Source organism: Zosterops lateralis (assembly GCF_965231275.1).
Source record: "Zosterops lateralis genome assembly, chromosome: 24".
Classification (NCBI taxonomy): Eukaryota; Metazoa; Chordata; class Aves; order Passeriformes; family Zosteropidae; genus Zosterops; species Zosterops lateralis.
Genome location: NC_139784.1, coordinates 5,988,370 through 6,004,484, shown reverse-complemented (window position 1 = coordinate 6,004,484; position 16,115 = coordinate 5,988,370). Strand labels below are relative to the sequence as shown.

The following is a 16,115-nucleotide window of genomic DNA, read 5'->3' as shown; positions in this document are numbered from 1 at the left end:
GGCCTTGGGCACTCCCAGGGATCCGGGGCAGCCACAGCAAATCTGGGAATTCCAGCCCAGCCCCTCCTCACCCTCCCAGGGAGGAATTTCGGGATGTGTTCCTGAAAAGTTGAGGAAAAGGAGGAGGATCAGGATAAGGATGACGATCAGGAGACTGAGGCTGAGGAGGAGGAGGACCAGGAGGAGGATGATGAGGAGGAGGCAACTGAGGATCAGGATGAAGATTAAGATGAGGATGAGGATGAAGATTGAGATGAGGATCAGGGTGAGGATCAGGATGAGGAGGAGTAGGAAGATGAGGATCAGGATGAAGATTAGGATCAGGATGAGGATCAGGATGAAGATGAAGATCAGGATGAGGATGAAGATGAGGATCAGGACCAGGATGTGGATGAGGAGGAAGAGGCAGCTGAGGATCAGGATGAAGATGAAGATCAGGAGGAGAAGGAGGAGGAGGAAGAGGCTGAAGATGAAGATCAGGAGGAGGATGAGAATCAGGATGAGGATGAAGATCAAGATGAGAACCAGGAGGAGGAGGAGAAAGAGAAGGAGGAAGCTGAAGGTGAGGATGAAGATCAGGATCGGGGTGAGGACCAGGAGGAGGAAGAGGAAGAGGAGGCAGCTGAAGATCAGGATGAAGATGAAGATCAGGATCAGGGTGAGGACCAGGAGGAGGAAGAGGAAGAGGCTGAGGATCAGGATAAAGATCAGGATGGGGATGAGGATGAGAACCAGGAGGAGGAGGAGGATGAGGAAGAGGAGGCCGGAGCTGAGCTCCATCCCCAGCACCCAACACCTCACTGACCTTCATCCCCCACCCACCTCCCCACACTTTCCTCCCAACCCTTCCCTTATTTTCCTTCCTCACCCAAACCTGAAAACCCCAAATCCCCCCAAAAAACCCCAGAACCCCCTGGGGCAGATCTGGGGCAGATCCACAAATCCCAGCCCCGTTTTCCATGCGGGAACTGGGGGCAGGGAGCGGGAGCCGAGCTGTTTGCAAAGCCCTCGGAAAAAAAAAAAAAAAAAAAAAAAAAAAAAAAAGGGAAAACAATGCGATTAATTTTCTGCAGCGCAATCATGCAGAGATTTAATAAGCAGCCAAAGGTAGGATCCATCTGTAAGGAACGCGCCGCCTGCTCCATTACTCCTCTCCTGCCATTTTTTCTTCTTTTTTTTTTTTTTCCTTCCCAAACCTTAATTAATTGAGGAGAAAAAAAAAAAAAAAAAAAAAAAGAAAAAAAGAAAGAGAGAGGGAATTGTTTATTAAAGTGGGAACAGGCTCTCGGCTCTGTCTCTCCGCAGCTCTGGTTCAAAAGTTCACCCAATTCCCCCAAGGCTCATCCGTGTGCGTGTTTGGAATCGGTGCCGCTCCCTCGTTCACAGATTTCCTCCCTTCCCCTGCTCCCGCATGGATCCCCCCAAAAAAGGTGCCATGCTTAAAAAAAAAAAAAAAAAAAAAAAAGTAATTTTAAAAATATTTTTATCCCATCTGGAATATTCTGGGGAAGAGGTTTCTCTTCTCTCTCTGCTCGTCCTTTATCCCAGCGAGTTCAGGAAGGGAAAGGAGATTCTGGAGAAGGGCTGGAATGGGATAAACGGGGAGGGACGGGAGAGGATTCCACAGGTGGAGACTGTGGGAAGAGGCAGCCCCAGAGGGGATGGGAATTTGGGATACCGTGATCAGGGTGAGAATTTGGGATTACCATGGTCAGTGTGGGGCCAAGAGGGGAGATCCAGGGAAAACCGAGGGATTGGGAATTTGGGATCATCATGGTCAAGGTGGGAATGTCCAATACCCGTGGTCAGTGTAGGGCCAAGAGGGGTTGGGAATTTGGGATACCCATGGTCCATGTGGGAATTTGGGATACCCATGGTCAATGTGGGGCCAAGAAGGGAGATCCAAGAAAAACTGAGGGGTTGGAAATTTGGGATCGCCATGGTCAGGGTGGGAATTTGGGATTGTCGTGGTCAATGTGGGAATTTGGGATCACCATGGTCAGGGTGGGAATTTGGGATTACCGTGGTCAGTGTGGGGCCAAGAGGGGAGATCCAGGAAAAACTGTGGGATTGGGAATTTGAGATCCCCATGGTCAGGGTGGGAATTTGGGATTGTGGTGGTCAATGTGGGAATTTGGGATCACCATGGTCAGGGTGGGGATGTCCAATACCCATGGTCAGTGTGGGGCCAAGAGGAGTTGGGAGTTTGGGATCACCGTGGTCAATGTGGGGCCAAGAAGGGAGATCCAAGAAAAACTGAGGGGTTGGGAATTTGGGATCACCATGGTCCCATGGTGTGGGAATTTGGGATCGCCATGGTCTGTGTGGGGCCAAGAGAGGATTTCCAGGGAAAGCAGAGGGTTGGGAATGTGGGATATCTGTGGGATATCTGTGGGATGTCAGGGTGAGCACCAGCTCCAGAATTCCTTTTCCTGGCTCGGTGTTGCCCTCTCCCTGAATCCCTCACTCCGTCCTCCCTGGATGTTCTGGGAATTCTGTTCTCTCTGCCCAAAAGAAATGGAATTTTTGGGGCTGTGGCCATGGAGGAATCAGTGTTAATGTGCCAGAATCCCTGTTTTTGCTCCTGGGAAAGTTCTGGGCTGGGATTCGCTGGCTGTGTCCAGTTGTCCAGCAGGGTCACTCTGTCCTGGCTGTGTCCATTTGTCCAGCAGGGTCACTCAGTCCTGGCCATGTCCCTGTGTCCAGCAGGGTCACTCTGTCCAGCAGGGTCACTCTGTCCTGGCCGTGTCTCTGTGTCCATCAGGGTCACTCTGTCCTGGCTGTGCCCATTTGTCCAGCAGGGTCACTCTGTCCTGGCCGTGTCTCTGTGTCCAGCAGGGTCACTCTGTCCTGGCCGTGTCTCTGTATCCAGCAGGGTCACTCTGTCCTGGCTGTGTCCATTTGTCCAGCAGGGTCACTCAGTCCTGGCCATGTCCCTGTGTCCAGCAGGGTCACTCTGTCCAGCAGGGTCACTCAGTCCTGGCTGTGTCCCTCTGTCCAGCAGGGTCTCTCAGTCCTGGCAGGGTCACTCTGTCCTGGCCGTGTCTCTGTGTCCATCAGGGTCACTCTGTCCTGGCTGTGCCCATTTGTCCAGCAGGGTCACTCTGTCCTGGCCGTGTCCCTGTGTCCATCAGGGTCTCTCAGTCCTGGCAGGGTCACTCTGTCCTGGCCGTGTCCCTGTGTCCAGCAGGGTCACTCTGTCCTGGCTGTGCCCATTTGTCCAGCAGGGTCACTCTGTCCTGGCTGCCCTGCTGCCCTCCCACTCCTCCTTCCTCCATCTGAGTTTTTCCATCTCTTTTTCCATCTGATCCCGAGTTCTCCGGCAGAATCGTGGCCTGGGAAACCCAGAGCTGGAAGGAGGGATTTGGGATGGGCCAGGTGAACATTCCAGAATCCTGGAGTGGTTTGGGGTGGATGGAACATTAAACCCCCTCCAATCCCATCCAGGGACAATTCCAGGGATGGGGCAGCCACGGATCCCCTGGGAATTCCATCCCTGAGGGAAATCCCATCGTGAGGGGTTACAAATCCAGGTTCCCGTGGAGTGGGCGAAGGAAACGAGGGTCCCATGGAATCACTGATCCCATTTTTCCTGGGATTTGTCCCTCTCTCCACCCACCACACGCAGAGCTGGAAAAGGGGAAAAACTTGGAAACCTCAGGACTGGAGGAAGAACGACCTTGGAGGGCAGGAAGGAGGGGAGGGGGAAAAAAAGCCAAAAAATGACACAGGGATGTCCTGAAGGGGGTTTGGATCTTCTGTGTCCCCTCTGTGTCCCCTCTGTGTCCCCTTGGTGCCACCCCTGTGTCCCCTCTGTGCCACCCCTGAGCCACCACCTGGGGACAAGCTGGGCCCTGTCACCGTGACCCCACCAGGGCCATTAAATGGATTTAATTGGGATATTCCAGGTTTGATTTCCTGGATTTCTGCAGGATCGGGAGCTCCTTTAATTGGGAAACCAAGGCAGGATTTGGGGTGGTGCCCAAGGCCTCGGCACCACCATCCACAGCTGGAGCTGCCTGGGATTATCCCAAATAAAAACTGCAGCTGGATTTTATCCGCCACCTGGATTTGGGAGCAGGGGGAACGGGCGGTTTCATTTCCCCAATAAATCGAGCGGGGTTTGTGCAATAACCGCATCTGCTGGAGCGGAATGGGGCCGTGCAGGTGTCTGTGCTCAGCTTTATCACCCTTCGCTCCAATTCCCGGAGTTTTCCTAAAAAATTCCTGCCCTTCCCGCCGTGCCAGGCATTGAGAAACCCGTGAGATTTCCTCCTTTTTTTATTTTCAACGCTCTTTCCTCGCTCGGATTCAGGTTTCGTGCTCTTTCCCACAGCTGGGGGGGGACCAGGGATTTGCCGGGAGCGTGAAGTGAAAGTTGAGAGTCTCCTGTGGCTCCGTGACTTACTCCAGTTGTTGGGATTCCTGGAATATTCTGAATGCAACGTCCCCGAAAAATTAGCGGGAGCTGCTGGGGGAAGGTCACGGATCCAGCAGCGGGAGGAACGAGGAGGTTTTTCAGGAGAAAAAACCCCTCAGTTTTCCCTTGAAACCGAATTTTCCCTTGGAAACCTCCTCAGAATCCCCGAGGGTTTTGTGAGAAGTTGAGGGTTGGAGTGGGAGGGGAAGAGAAGGAAGTTTGGGATTTTTAGCTGGAGGGAGGAATCCCAAAAAACAAAATATCCTCCTGTTTTCTGCCCAGGGCAGTGCTGGTGGCACTTGGGGACGTGGGTGAGTGGGGACACAAATTCCCAGAGCAGCTGTGGCTGCCCCAGATCCCTGGAAGTGTCCCAGGCCAGGGTTTGAAGCACCCTGGGATAGGGGAGATGTCCCTGGATGGGCTTTAAGGTCCTTTCCCACCCAAACCATTCCATGATCCCGTGGCAGTGCTGGGCTGGGGTTTGGACATGACCCTGGGGGCTTTTCCAACCTCAGCAGCTCCGGGATTCCGTGAGGGGACACCTGGGAGGGACGAGTCCAGTTCCAGAACTGAGACTGGGGTTGTTCTGAACTGAGCCTGGGGTGGTTCCAGAACCAAGCCTGGGGTGATTTTAGACCCAAACACCTGTCCCAGGCCCAGCCGTGACCCCACTGCGGTTCCAGACCCAAACCTGTGATGATTTTAGACCCAAACCTCTGGCCAACGGACCAGGCAGTGGTCCAGCCATGACCCCGGTTCAGTTCCAGAATGAAGGTCAAGGTCATCCAGGGTGATTTTAGACCTGACCTCATCCCAGTCCCAGCCATGACCCCACCACAGCTCCAAACCCAAACCCAGGATGATTTTAGCCCTGATCCCATCCCAGCCATGACCCTGCTGCAGTTCCAGAATGAATCTTAAAGTGATTTTAGCCCTCACCCTGTACTAGTCCCAGCCATGACCGTGTTGTGGTTCCAGAATGAAGCTCAGGGTTATTTTAGCCCTGACCCCGTCCCAGCCGTGACCCCATCCCAGTCCCAGCCATGACCCCACCACAGCTCCAAACCCAAACCCAGGATGGTTTCAGCCCTGACCCCATCCCAACCGTGACCCCGCTGCAGTTCCAGAATGAATCTTAAGGTGTTTTTAGCCCTGACCCCGTCCCAGCCGTGACCCCACTGCAGCTCCAGATGCAAACCCAGGGTGATTTTAGCCCTGACCCTGTCCCAGTCCCAGCCATGACCCCGCTGCAGCTCCAAACCCAAACCCAGGGTGATTTTAGCCCTGACACCGTCCCAGTCGTGACACCTCTGTGATTCCAAACCTGTGATGTTTTCAGCCCTGACCCAATCCCAGCCGTGACCCCGGTGCAGTTCCAAACCCAAACCCAGGGTGATTTTAGCCCTGACCCCATCCCAGTCCCAGCCGTGACCCCACTGCAGTTTCAGACCCAAATCTGTGATGGTTTTATCCCTGACCCCGTCCCAGCCGTGACCCCTCTGTGATTCCAAACCCAAACTCAGGATGGTTTTACCCCTGACCCGTCCCAGCCGTGACCCCATCCCAGTCCCAGCCGTGACCCCACTACAGTCTCAAACCCAAACCCAGGATGATTTTATCCCTGACCCCGTCCCAGCCATGACCCCACTGCAGTTCTACACCCAAACCCAGGGTGTTTTTACCCCTGACCCTGTTCCAACTGTGACCCCATCCCAGTCCCAGCCATGACCCTGCTGTAGTTCCAAACCCAAACCCAGGATGGTTTTAGCCCTGACCCGTCCCAGCCGTGACCCCACTACAGTCTCAAACCCAAACCCAGGATGATTTTACCCCTGACCCATCCCAGCCATGACCCTGCTGTAGTTCTACACCCAAACCCAGGGTGATTTTAGCCCTGACCCTGTCCCAGCCGTGACCCCATCCCAGTCCCAGCCGTGACCCCACTACAGTCTCAAACCCAAACCCAGGATGATTTTATCCCTGACCCCGTCCCAGCCATGACCCCACTGCAGTTCTACACCCAAACCCAGGGTGTTTTTACCCCTGACCCTGTTCCAACTGTGACCCCATCCCAGTCCCAGCCATGACCCTGCTGTAGTTCCAAACCCAAACCCAGGATGGTTTTAGCCCTGACCCGTCCCAGCCGTGACCCCACTACAGTCTCAAACCCAAACCCAGGATGATTTTACCCCTGACCCATCCCAGCCATGACCCTGCTGTAGTTCTACACCCAAACCCAGGGTGATTTTAGCCCTGACCCTGTCCCAGCCGTGACCCCATCCCAGTCCCAGCCGTGACCCCACTACAGTCTCAAACCCAAACCCATGATGATTTTACCCCTGACCCGTCCCAGCCGTGACCCCATCCCAGTCCCAGCCGTGACCCCACTGCAGTCTCAAACCCAAACCCAGGATGGTTTTACCCCTGACCCGTCCCAGCCATGACCCCATCCCATCCCATCCCCAGCCCGTGGCCGGCGGCGCCGGGTCTCAGCGCGGGGGGCTGGGGCGGGGGGCTCAGGCTGGGGCGGGGGGCTCGGGGGGGCAGCAGGACCCGCAGCAGAAGCAGCAGAAGCAGAAGAAGGATCTGCGGCCGGTGGCTGCAATCATCCCGCTGCTGTCTGGCCCAGACTGATGGCAGAGCCCGCCGAGGCGGGGAGTTCAACCAGAGGTTATCTTTCCCAGGTACCATCTCGCCCAACGACGAGAATTTGATTTTTTTTTTTTTCTCCTTCTCTTTTTTTTTTTTTTTTTTTTTTTTTTTTCTCCGTCTCCCCCCTCTGCAGGACTTTACTCCATTAGATTAATGAAATTTCAATGGGAGCCCGGCGCCCCCTGAAGCTTTGTTAACAAAACAAATGGGGGCTGGGGAGGTGTGACAGCTCGCCAGGAGAGTTACGACAAGGTGAATACACGCTCGCAATCCACTCAGCCCGCCGCTCATTGATCTCTATTTAAAGCCCCAATCGGATTTTTGTTAATTATAAATGATTGATCTGCGCTTCTCTCTCCTCTCTCCCAGCGCCGCCCGCCCTTCTCCACTTCCATAAGGGGTGTTTTTATTATTATTATTTTTTTCTTTTTCCACCCCCTCCTTTTTTTTTTTTTTTTTTTTTTTTTCTCTTAACGCACTCGGAACTTCTTTGCATGCTGCGTGTGCAGGGATTTTTTTTTTTTTTTTTTTTGTATTTTTTCCAGCCCTGGAAGGCAAATCGCGGCCGGGCAGAGCTGTCAGCGCTTCCACCGTGCTTTGTCATGCCTTATCAGCTCCAAATGAACTCCCGGCCCGGCGCCTTTTACGCGTTTAGCACAAAAAAAAATAAAGAGAGAGAGAAAAAAAAAAAAAAAAAAAAAAAAAAAAAAAAAAAAAAAAAAAAAGAGAAATAAATGGAAGAGGAAAGGGAGAGAAAGGCAAAGAAAAAGGCTTTGAGACAAAGCCAGCGCGGTGATTAAAGGCCCAGGGAAAATTGGGTTTGGTTCTTTTTCAGGAGGGTTTGGGAGATGGAGGAGCCCGGCCTTGAGAGGTTTGGGGGGTTTTGGAGGGGTCGGGGTGTTCCTGCACCACCTGGGAATGGGATCTGGGGAAAGGGGACGGTCCAGAGCCTCTGGATCTTCTCTGGATCTTCCCTCGGCTCCGGTTTTATCCGGAGAATGGGAATCCCTGGGAATGGGATCCAGGGAAAAAGGGGGATCCGGGGAAAATGGGGATCCAGGGAATAATGGGGATCCAGGGAAAAATGGGAATCCAGAGCCTCGGATCCTTCCCTGGAGCCCATCCTGAACTCTTCCCTTGGCTCTGGTTTTATCCCAGACTGGAGCAGGAGGGGCTGGGAAATGGAACTATCCTCAAACTCTCCTTGAAATGTGGGGTTTCATTGGGGTCATGGCCATGTTCACACTGGGAATGGGATCCAGGGAAAAATGGGGATCCAGAGCCTCGGATCCTTCCCTGGAGCCCATCCTGAACTCTTGGCTCCGGTTTTATCCCAGATTGGAGCAGGAGGGCTGGAGCTGGAATCTGTCAGGGCTGGGAAATGGAGCCACCCTTAAACCTCCTTGAAATGTGGGGTTTCACTGGGGTCAGGGCTGGGAATGGGATCCAGCAAAAAATGGGGATCCAGAGCCTCAGATCCTTCCCTGGAGCCCGTCCTGAACTCTTGGCTCCGGTTTTATCCCAGATTGGAGCAGGACAGTTGGAGCTGGAATCTCTTGGGGCTGGGAAATTGGAGAGCCGCCCTCAAATCCACATTTTATCGGGGTCAGGGTGGTCGAGTTCCTACACACCCCAGGAATGGGATCCGGGGAAAAAGGAGGATCCAGAGCCTCGGATCCTTCCCTGCAGCCCGTCCTGAACTCTTGGCTCTGGTTTTATCCTGGTGAAGTTGCTCTGGATTGGAGCAGCTGGAATCTGTTGGAGCTGGGAAACTGAGGAGGCAGTCCTAAATCCAGACCTTAAACCTGGGATTTTATCGGGGTCAGGGCAGTCGTGTTCCTACACACCCCAGGAATGGGATCCAGGGAAAAAGGAGGATCCAGAGCCTTGGATTCCTCCCTGGAGCCCGTCCTGAACTCTTGGCTCAGGTTTTATCCTGGTGAAGTTGATCCAGACTGGAGCAGGAGGGTTGGGACTGGAATCTGTTGGGCTGGGAAATTGAGGAGCCGCCCTCAAATCCAGACCTTAAACCTGGGATTTTATTGTGGTATGAGGTGGTCAAGTTCCTACACGCCCCAGGAATGGGATCCAGGGGAAAAATAAAGAGGATCCAGAGCCTCGGATCCTTCCCTGGAATCCATCCTGGACTCTTCCCTTGGCTCTGGTTTTATCCCGGTGAAGTTGCTCTGGATTGGAGCAACTGGAATCTGTTGGGCTGGGAAATTGAGGAGCCGCCCTTAAATCCAGACCTTAAACCTGGGATTTTATCGTGGCCAGGGGTGGTTGAGTTCCTACACACCCCAGGAATGGGATACAGGGGAAAAATAAAGAGGATCCAGAGCCTCGGATCCTTCCCTGGAATCCATCCTGGACTCTTCCCTTGGCTCTGGTTTTATCCTGGTGAAGTTGATCCAGACTGGAGCAGGAAGGTTGGGACTGGAATCTGTTGGATCTGGGAAATTGAGGAGCCGCCCTCAAATCCAGACCTTAAACCTGGGATTTTATCGGGGTCAGGGGTGGTCGAGTTCCTACACACCCCAGGAATGGGATCCAGGGAAAAAGGAGGATCCAGAGCCTCGGATCCTTCCCTGGAGCCCGTCCTGAACTCTTGGCTCAGGTTTTATCCTGGTGAAGTTGATCCAGACTGGAGCAGGAGTGCTGGGACTGGAATCTGTTGGGGCTGGGAAATTGAGGAGCCGCCCTCAAATCCAGACCTTAAACCTGGGATTTTATCATGGTCAGGGCAGTCGTGTTCCTACACACCCCAGGAATGGGATCCAGGGAAAAAAAAGAGGATCCAGGGAAAAATAAAGACCCAGAGCCTTCGGTTCCCATTTGGAATCCATCCTGAACTTTTCCCTTGGTTTTATCCCCATGGAGTTGTCCCAAATTTGGGCAAATCCTACAAAAATTTAAGGATTATTTTGGAGAAGTCTGGGGTGGCCACAGGTGGCCCAAGGGTGGGCAGGTCCTTCCTGGTGCCTCCATGGAATTCCGGAGCTCCACAAATCCGGCAACTCGCGGCTGCACTACAGAAAAAATGGGATTTTTCCGTCTCCAAATCTGGAATTATTTTAATTTTTTGTGCTTTGAGTTGGGAAGGGAAGGGCAGGGTTGGTTTTCCTCGCTCTGGTGGCTCCTCCGAGATCTTTGGCTGATCCTGGTGAATTCCCGTCCCATGGGAAAATCAGAGAGTTCCAGATAATTCAGGATTTATTCCATGCCCAGATCCGACTTTAGGATCAATTTTGGGGTTTTTTGACTCTTCTCAACTGCTTCAAAATCCCCCTGAAAATCCCCCAAATAAACAAAAAGTGCCCAATGAGGAAAAGAGGGCAAATGATGCATTTTTGGCCTTTTTTTTCTTGAAAATCCACCCCAATTCCCACTGTTTTTCCTCAAACCTTCCCAAAAATCCTCAGTGCTCGTCTTGTGTGGAGCTTTGCCAACCCCAGACCCCAAAAAATGAGTAAAATCCCCATTTTACCAAAAAAAAAGGACCAAAAAAGGCAAAAAAGCCAAATTTATGGGACAACATCTCCCATCAGAGGGACTTGGATCCTAAAAATGTCCCAATTGTGGGTGGGAGCTTAAATTAAATTTATTTAGTTTATTAATTACTGAAATAGATCAAAACCAGAAGCAAAACTCCCGAATTTTGCTTTTTCTCCCCTTTTTTTCTGTGCCCTGGATTGAGTTTTTAGTGGAATTTTTTTGGGGTCGAGCTCCATCCCTTCGAATTTCCACACGGATCGGAATTCCAGCTTTGGGCAAAACCCCAAAAAATGCATTTCTGGAATTTGGGAACTAAATTCTGCCAAATTCAGCTTAAAAAAGGGAGTTCAGGGCCTTCTCTCCTTCCAAAGGGGCTTTTCCAAGGGCTCCAAAAATCCAGGAAAAAAAATTGGATATCCTACAAAAAAAAAAATTTAAATAATTTTAATTTATTTTATAAAAAATAAAAAGTTTTGGGATCAGCTCCGAGATGGGGAAAAAAAAAAAAAAAAGGGAGATTTTTGGTGAATGATCCAATCTGTCGGATTCTAAGGTTATAAAAAATAAATTAAAAAAAAAAAAAAAAAAAAGAAAGAAAGAAAGGAGTTGATTTTCCGTGATGTTTTAATCCCTTTTTCCCGTTGTCTCGGGGAACGGCCCTAACGGATGATTTTCATTAGCGGGGCCGGAATTTATGGGGTCCCAGCGGGTTCTCCCAAGGTTAAATAATTTAAAGGAATAAACCCCTTATCCCATGTAATCGAGCTAATGAAGGATATCGGATATTTCCACGCCAGGAGAGAGAGAGAAAAAAAAAAGGAGGGGAGGAGAATAATAATAATAATTTAAAAAAAAAAAAAAAAAAAAAGGGAAATAAATAAAAGTGGGATTTGGGAAGAACACAAATCTCGGCGTAAACACACGAGGCGGAATTACGGGGCCATAAATTAAAAATCAATTCCTAATGACGAGAAAGGGGGGAAGAGCCTCGTCCGGGAGCGTTCCCGGGGTTAAACGGGAGCAGGGGAAGGGACGGGAAAAGCGGGAAAAGGCTCGTGCTGGGGTCGGTCGAGGGGGAATTAATTTGATTTACGGGGCCGCGATTCCTCGGCGGAATCTCCGCGGGATAATTGTTATTATATCTCTGCTGCCAGATGGCTCCCGGTGCAAACAGCCGCTCTTGGCCCTTTTCCCTCCTTATCCGCAGACAAAATTCCCTTTTCTCCCCAGAAATTGATTTTTCCCAGCGTTGTCCCCTTCTCTTATCCATGGAAAAATTCCCTTTTCTCATCAGAAATTGATTTTTCCCAGTGTTGTCCCTTTTCCTTCCCTCATTCAAATTTTCTCCTCCAAAAATTGATTTTTTTCCCAGTGTTGTCCCCTTTCCTTATCCACGGGAAAATTCCCTTTTTCTTCCCCAGAAATTGATTTTTCCCAGCGTTTTCCTTTTCCCTTTCCTCATCCAAGGAAAAATTCTCTTTTTCTCCCAAGAAATTGATTTTTCCCAGCGTTCTTTTCTTCCCCTTCCTCATCCATGAAAAAAATTTCCCTTTTTCTTCCCCAGAAACTGATTTTTCCTGCTTATCTTCCTCTTTTCCTCCTCTCTTCTCAACTCTTTCCCCCCTTTTTAATTTTTTTTTAAAATAAAATTTATTTTTTCCTAATGATAAAAAGCATCTTCTTTCTCAACTCTCTCCCCTGTTTTTCTGTGTTTTATTTTTAATCAAAATTATTTTTTTTTAAGTGATAAAAAAGCAAAATAAATCCAGGCTGGGAAAAACCTCCGAGGGAAAGTTACAAAGAGGGAATTTCAGCCGTGGCAGAGCAGGGAATAATAAAAAAAAAAAAAAAAAGGGAATTTGTGGCTCTTGTGTTGGTTTTATATTTTTACAGTGACAGATGTTCCCAAAAAAATCCTTTTTTAGCCCTGGAGATTCCCAGATTTTTCCCTTTTTTTTTTTTTTTTTTTTTCTGGAGCAAAAAATGCTGGAGTGAAAAGAGGTTGAAAGTTAAAAATTTGGATTGTAAAAAAAATCCAGTAAAATTAGGAGTTGTTTATTTTATTTTATTTTATTTTATTTTATTTTATTTTATTTTATTTTATTTTAATTATCTTATTTTTATTAATTTTAGGTTTTGTTTTCAATTAATTTCATTTCTGTTTTATTTATTTTTATTTTATTTATTTTTACTTTATTTTTATTTTTATTTTTATTTTCATTTATTTTATTTTACTTTATTTTATTTTGACTTCATTATATTTCATTTTTACTTCATTTTATTTCATTTTTCTTTCATTTTATTTTACTTTCTTTTCTTTTCTTTTCTTTTCTTTTCTTTTCTTTTCTTTTCTTTTCTTTTCTTTTCTTTCCTTTCCTTTTCTTTTCTTTCCTTTCCTTTTCATTTTACTTTATTTTATTTCATCGTATTTTATTTTATTTTATTTCATCGTATTTTATTTTATTTCATCATATTTTATTTTATTTTATTTTATTTTATTTTATTTTACTTTATTTTATTTTATTCTATTTTATCCTTTGCCCTTCCCACCTTTCTTCCCACTCCCCAAACCATTTCCTTGGAGCTCAAAACAAATTCCCAACTTTTCCCCCATCCCAGGAATCCGGAATAATTCCCATCCCCGTTTTTTCCACATTCCCAACTCCAGGAATAAATAAATTCCAAATTCCCAAAATTCTGCTCCCAGGGAGGGAATTCTGGAACAGCTGGAAAACTTCTCCTCATTCCAAACGGGGACACCTGTGCCGTGGAATATTTGATTTTCATGGGATATCTGATTTTCATGGGATATTTAATTTTCATGGAATATTTAATTTCCAGGGAATATCTGATTTTCATGGAATATCTGATTTTCAGGGAACAGAATAGCTGATTTTCATGGAATATTTGATTTTCAGGGAATATCTGGTTTTCATGGAATATCTGATTTTTAGGGACTGTCTGATTTTTTATTGAATATTTGGTTTTTATGGAATATTCGATTTTCATGGAATATTTGATTTTCATGGAATATTCGATTTTCACAGAATATTTGATTTTAATTGGAATATTTAATTTTAATGGAATGGGAATGTTGAGGTTTCCCAGCGAGTGGGATCCATGGAGGATCCCAATTCCCAATTGGAATTTCTTTATTCCCATCCCTTTTCCCCCTGGATTTGGTGGATATTCCAAAGGGTTTGGAGTTGAGGAAAGGCAGGAAGGGGCTTGGGATGGGGATGGAATTCCTTTTTTGAATCCCATTTTTTTGAATCCAAATTTTTTGAAATCCCATTTTACTGAATCCTGTTTTACCGAATCCTTTTTTATTGAATCCCATTTTACTGAATCCCATTAATTGAATCCCAGTTTCTCGAATCCCATTTTTTTAAATCCAAATTTTTTAAAATCCCATTTTACTGAATCCTGTTTTATTGAATCCTGTTTTTTACTGAATCCCATTTCATTGAATCCCGTTTTTTTTGAATCCCATTTTTTTGAATCCCATTTTTTTGAATCCCAATTTTTTAAAATCCCATTTTACTGAATCCCATTTTACTGAATCTCATTAATTGAATCCCATTTTTTGACTCCCAATTTTTTTGAATCCCAATTTTTTTTGAATCTCATTTGACTGAATCCCAATTTTTTTAATCCAAATTTTTTTTGAATCCCATTTTATTGAATCCAAAATTTTTTTGAATCCTTTTTTTTTTAATCTGGACCTTCCTTGTTTCCCTCAAAGCTATTTTGAGACCCTACAGAATCCGGGGATTCTGGAATTCCAGGGTTTCAGCAAGTTTCCTGAATTTCTTTTCCCAACAAATCCCACATTTCCAGGAGCATCCCAGGCCCCTCTCCTTAAATTTTATCCATTTAATTTTCCCATTTTCCATGGCTGGTTGACCTTGGATGTGCCCAGGGCTGGGGGATCCCAGAGTTCCCAGTATTCCCAGTATTCCCAGTATTCCCAGTTCCTTCCAGTATTCCCAGTACTCCCAGTATTCCCAGTATTCCAAATGTTCCCAGTATTCCCAGTATTCCCAGTATTCCCAGTACTCCCAGTATTCCCAGTATTCCCAGTATTCCCAGTGTTCCCAGTATTCCCAGTATTCCCAGAGTTCCCAGTATTCCCAGTGCTCCCAGTTCCAGGCTGGGCCCTGGGAAGGGAGAGCAGGAACAGCTTTTCCCTAAAATCAGAGCCTGAAACTTCCCTGGTTTCCCCAAAAATATTTTGGAGTTTGCAAATTCCAGGGATTCAGGAATTCCAGGGATTCGGGAGTTTCAGGGATTCAGGAATTTCAGGAATTTCAGGGTTTCAGGAATTTCAGGAATTCTGGAATTCAGGGATTCAAAGCAATGGAATTCCTGGTGAGGCCGAGGCCTCTTCCCCATCCCCACCCAAAATCCAGGATTATTTTCCCAATTTTCCTCTTTTCCCCATCAAATCCCAGATTCCCAATCCCTTCTCCTCACCTCCTCTCCCTTTATTCCCCATTTATTCCCGCGTCCCTCCTGACCTTGGAGCAGCAAATTCCGGCTGGAACCGCAGAATTCCGGCTCCTTCCCGACGGATCCTTCCCCTTTTCCCAGCCCTGGTGACTCCCAAACAACCCTAAAAAAACTCCTGGGAATTTTCCAAACCTTCCAGGGGGTGTTTGGTTAAAGATTATCCCAGCCCCGCATTCCTCAGGGCCGGAATTTTGATGGATTTTTCCAGGTGGAACCGCGGCGACATTCCTGGGCCTCCCCGGGGGTCGTTCCGTGGCCTCCATCCCGGTTTTCCGCGCTCCCTTGAGCCGCCGGAATTTGGTGGTTTTTTCCCCCTCGGGGGATCTCGAGGTTTGGGTTCCTGCCCGGAATAAATTCCGGAATTTTGGCTCTGATCCAGATTTTCTGTGGGTTTTGGTGCCTTCGTCGCTTTGGGTTTTCTATCTCTAGTTTGGGAGAAATTCCATAATTTTGGGTTTTATCTGGATTTTCTGAGGGTTTTGGGTTTTCCATCTCCAGTTTGGGAGAAATTCTATAATTTTGGGGCTTATCTGGATTTTCTGTGGGTTTTGGTGCTTTTGTCATTTTGGTTTTTCCACTTCTTGGCCGATTTAAGATAAATTCCGGAATTTTGTCTCTTATCCAGATTTTCTGAGTGTGTTGGTGCCTTCGTCGCTTTGGGTTTTCCACCTCCAGTTTGGGAGAAATTCCATAATTTTGGGTTTTATCTGGATTTTCTGAGGGTTTTGGGTTTTCCACCTCCAATTTGGGAGAAATTCTATAATTTTGGGGTTTATCCAGATTTTCTGAGGGTTTTGGTGCCTTCGTAGCTTTGGGTTTTCCATCTCTAATTTGGAAGAAATTCCATAATCTTGGCTCTGATCTGGATTTTTTGAGGGTTTTGGTGCGTTTGTCATTTTGGTTTTTCCACCTCCAGTTTGGGAGAAATTCCGTGATTTTGGGTTTTATCTGGATTTTCTCAGGGTTTTGGTTTTTCCACCTCCAATTTGGGAGAAATTCTATAATTTTGGTTTTTATCCAGATTTTCTGTGGGTTT

General features: G+C 47.7%; 1 protein-coding gene and 1 long non-coding RNA gene across 3 annotated transcripts in view; one reads left to right on the top strand and one right to left on the bottom strand.

The window, feature by feature from the left end:
- Window positions 1-16,115, top strand: part of SKAP1 (src kinase associated phosphoprotein 1) — a 115,095-nt gene that overhangs the window by 43,466 nt on the left and 55,514 nt on the right. The gene's annotated exons all lie outside the window — the stretch shown is intronic.
- Window positions 9,069-15,348, bottom strand: LOC310918553. 2 transcript variants are annotated; one of them, XR_014591684.1, is made up of 3 exons: window positions 15,088-15,193; window positions 9,559-10,985; window positions 9,069-9,083 (listed from the first exon to the last, which is right to left on the bottom strand). It is a non-coding gene; the product is annotated as an uncharacterized lncRNA (long non-coding RNA). The 2 variants fall into 2 exon arrangements; XR_014591683.1 differs by lacking the exon at window positions 9,069-9,083 and adding an exon at window positions 9,285-9,308 and having other exon boundaries at window positions 15,088-15,348.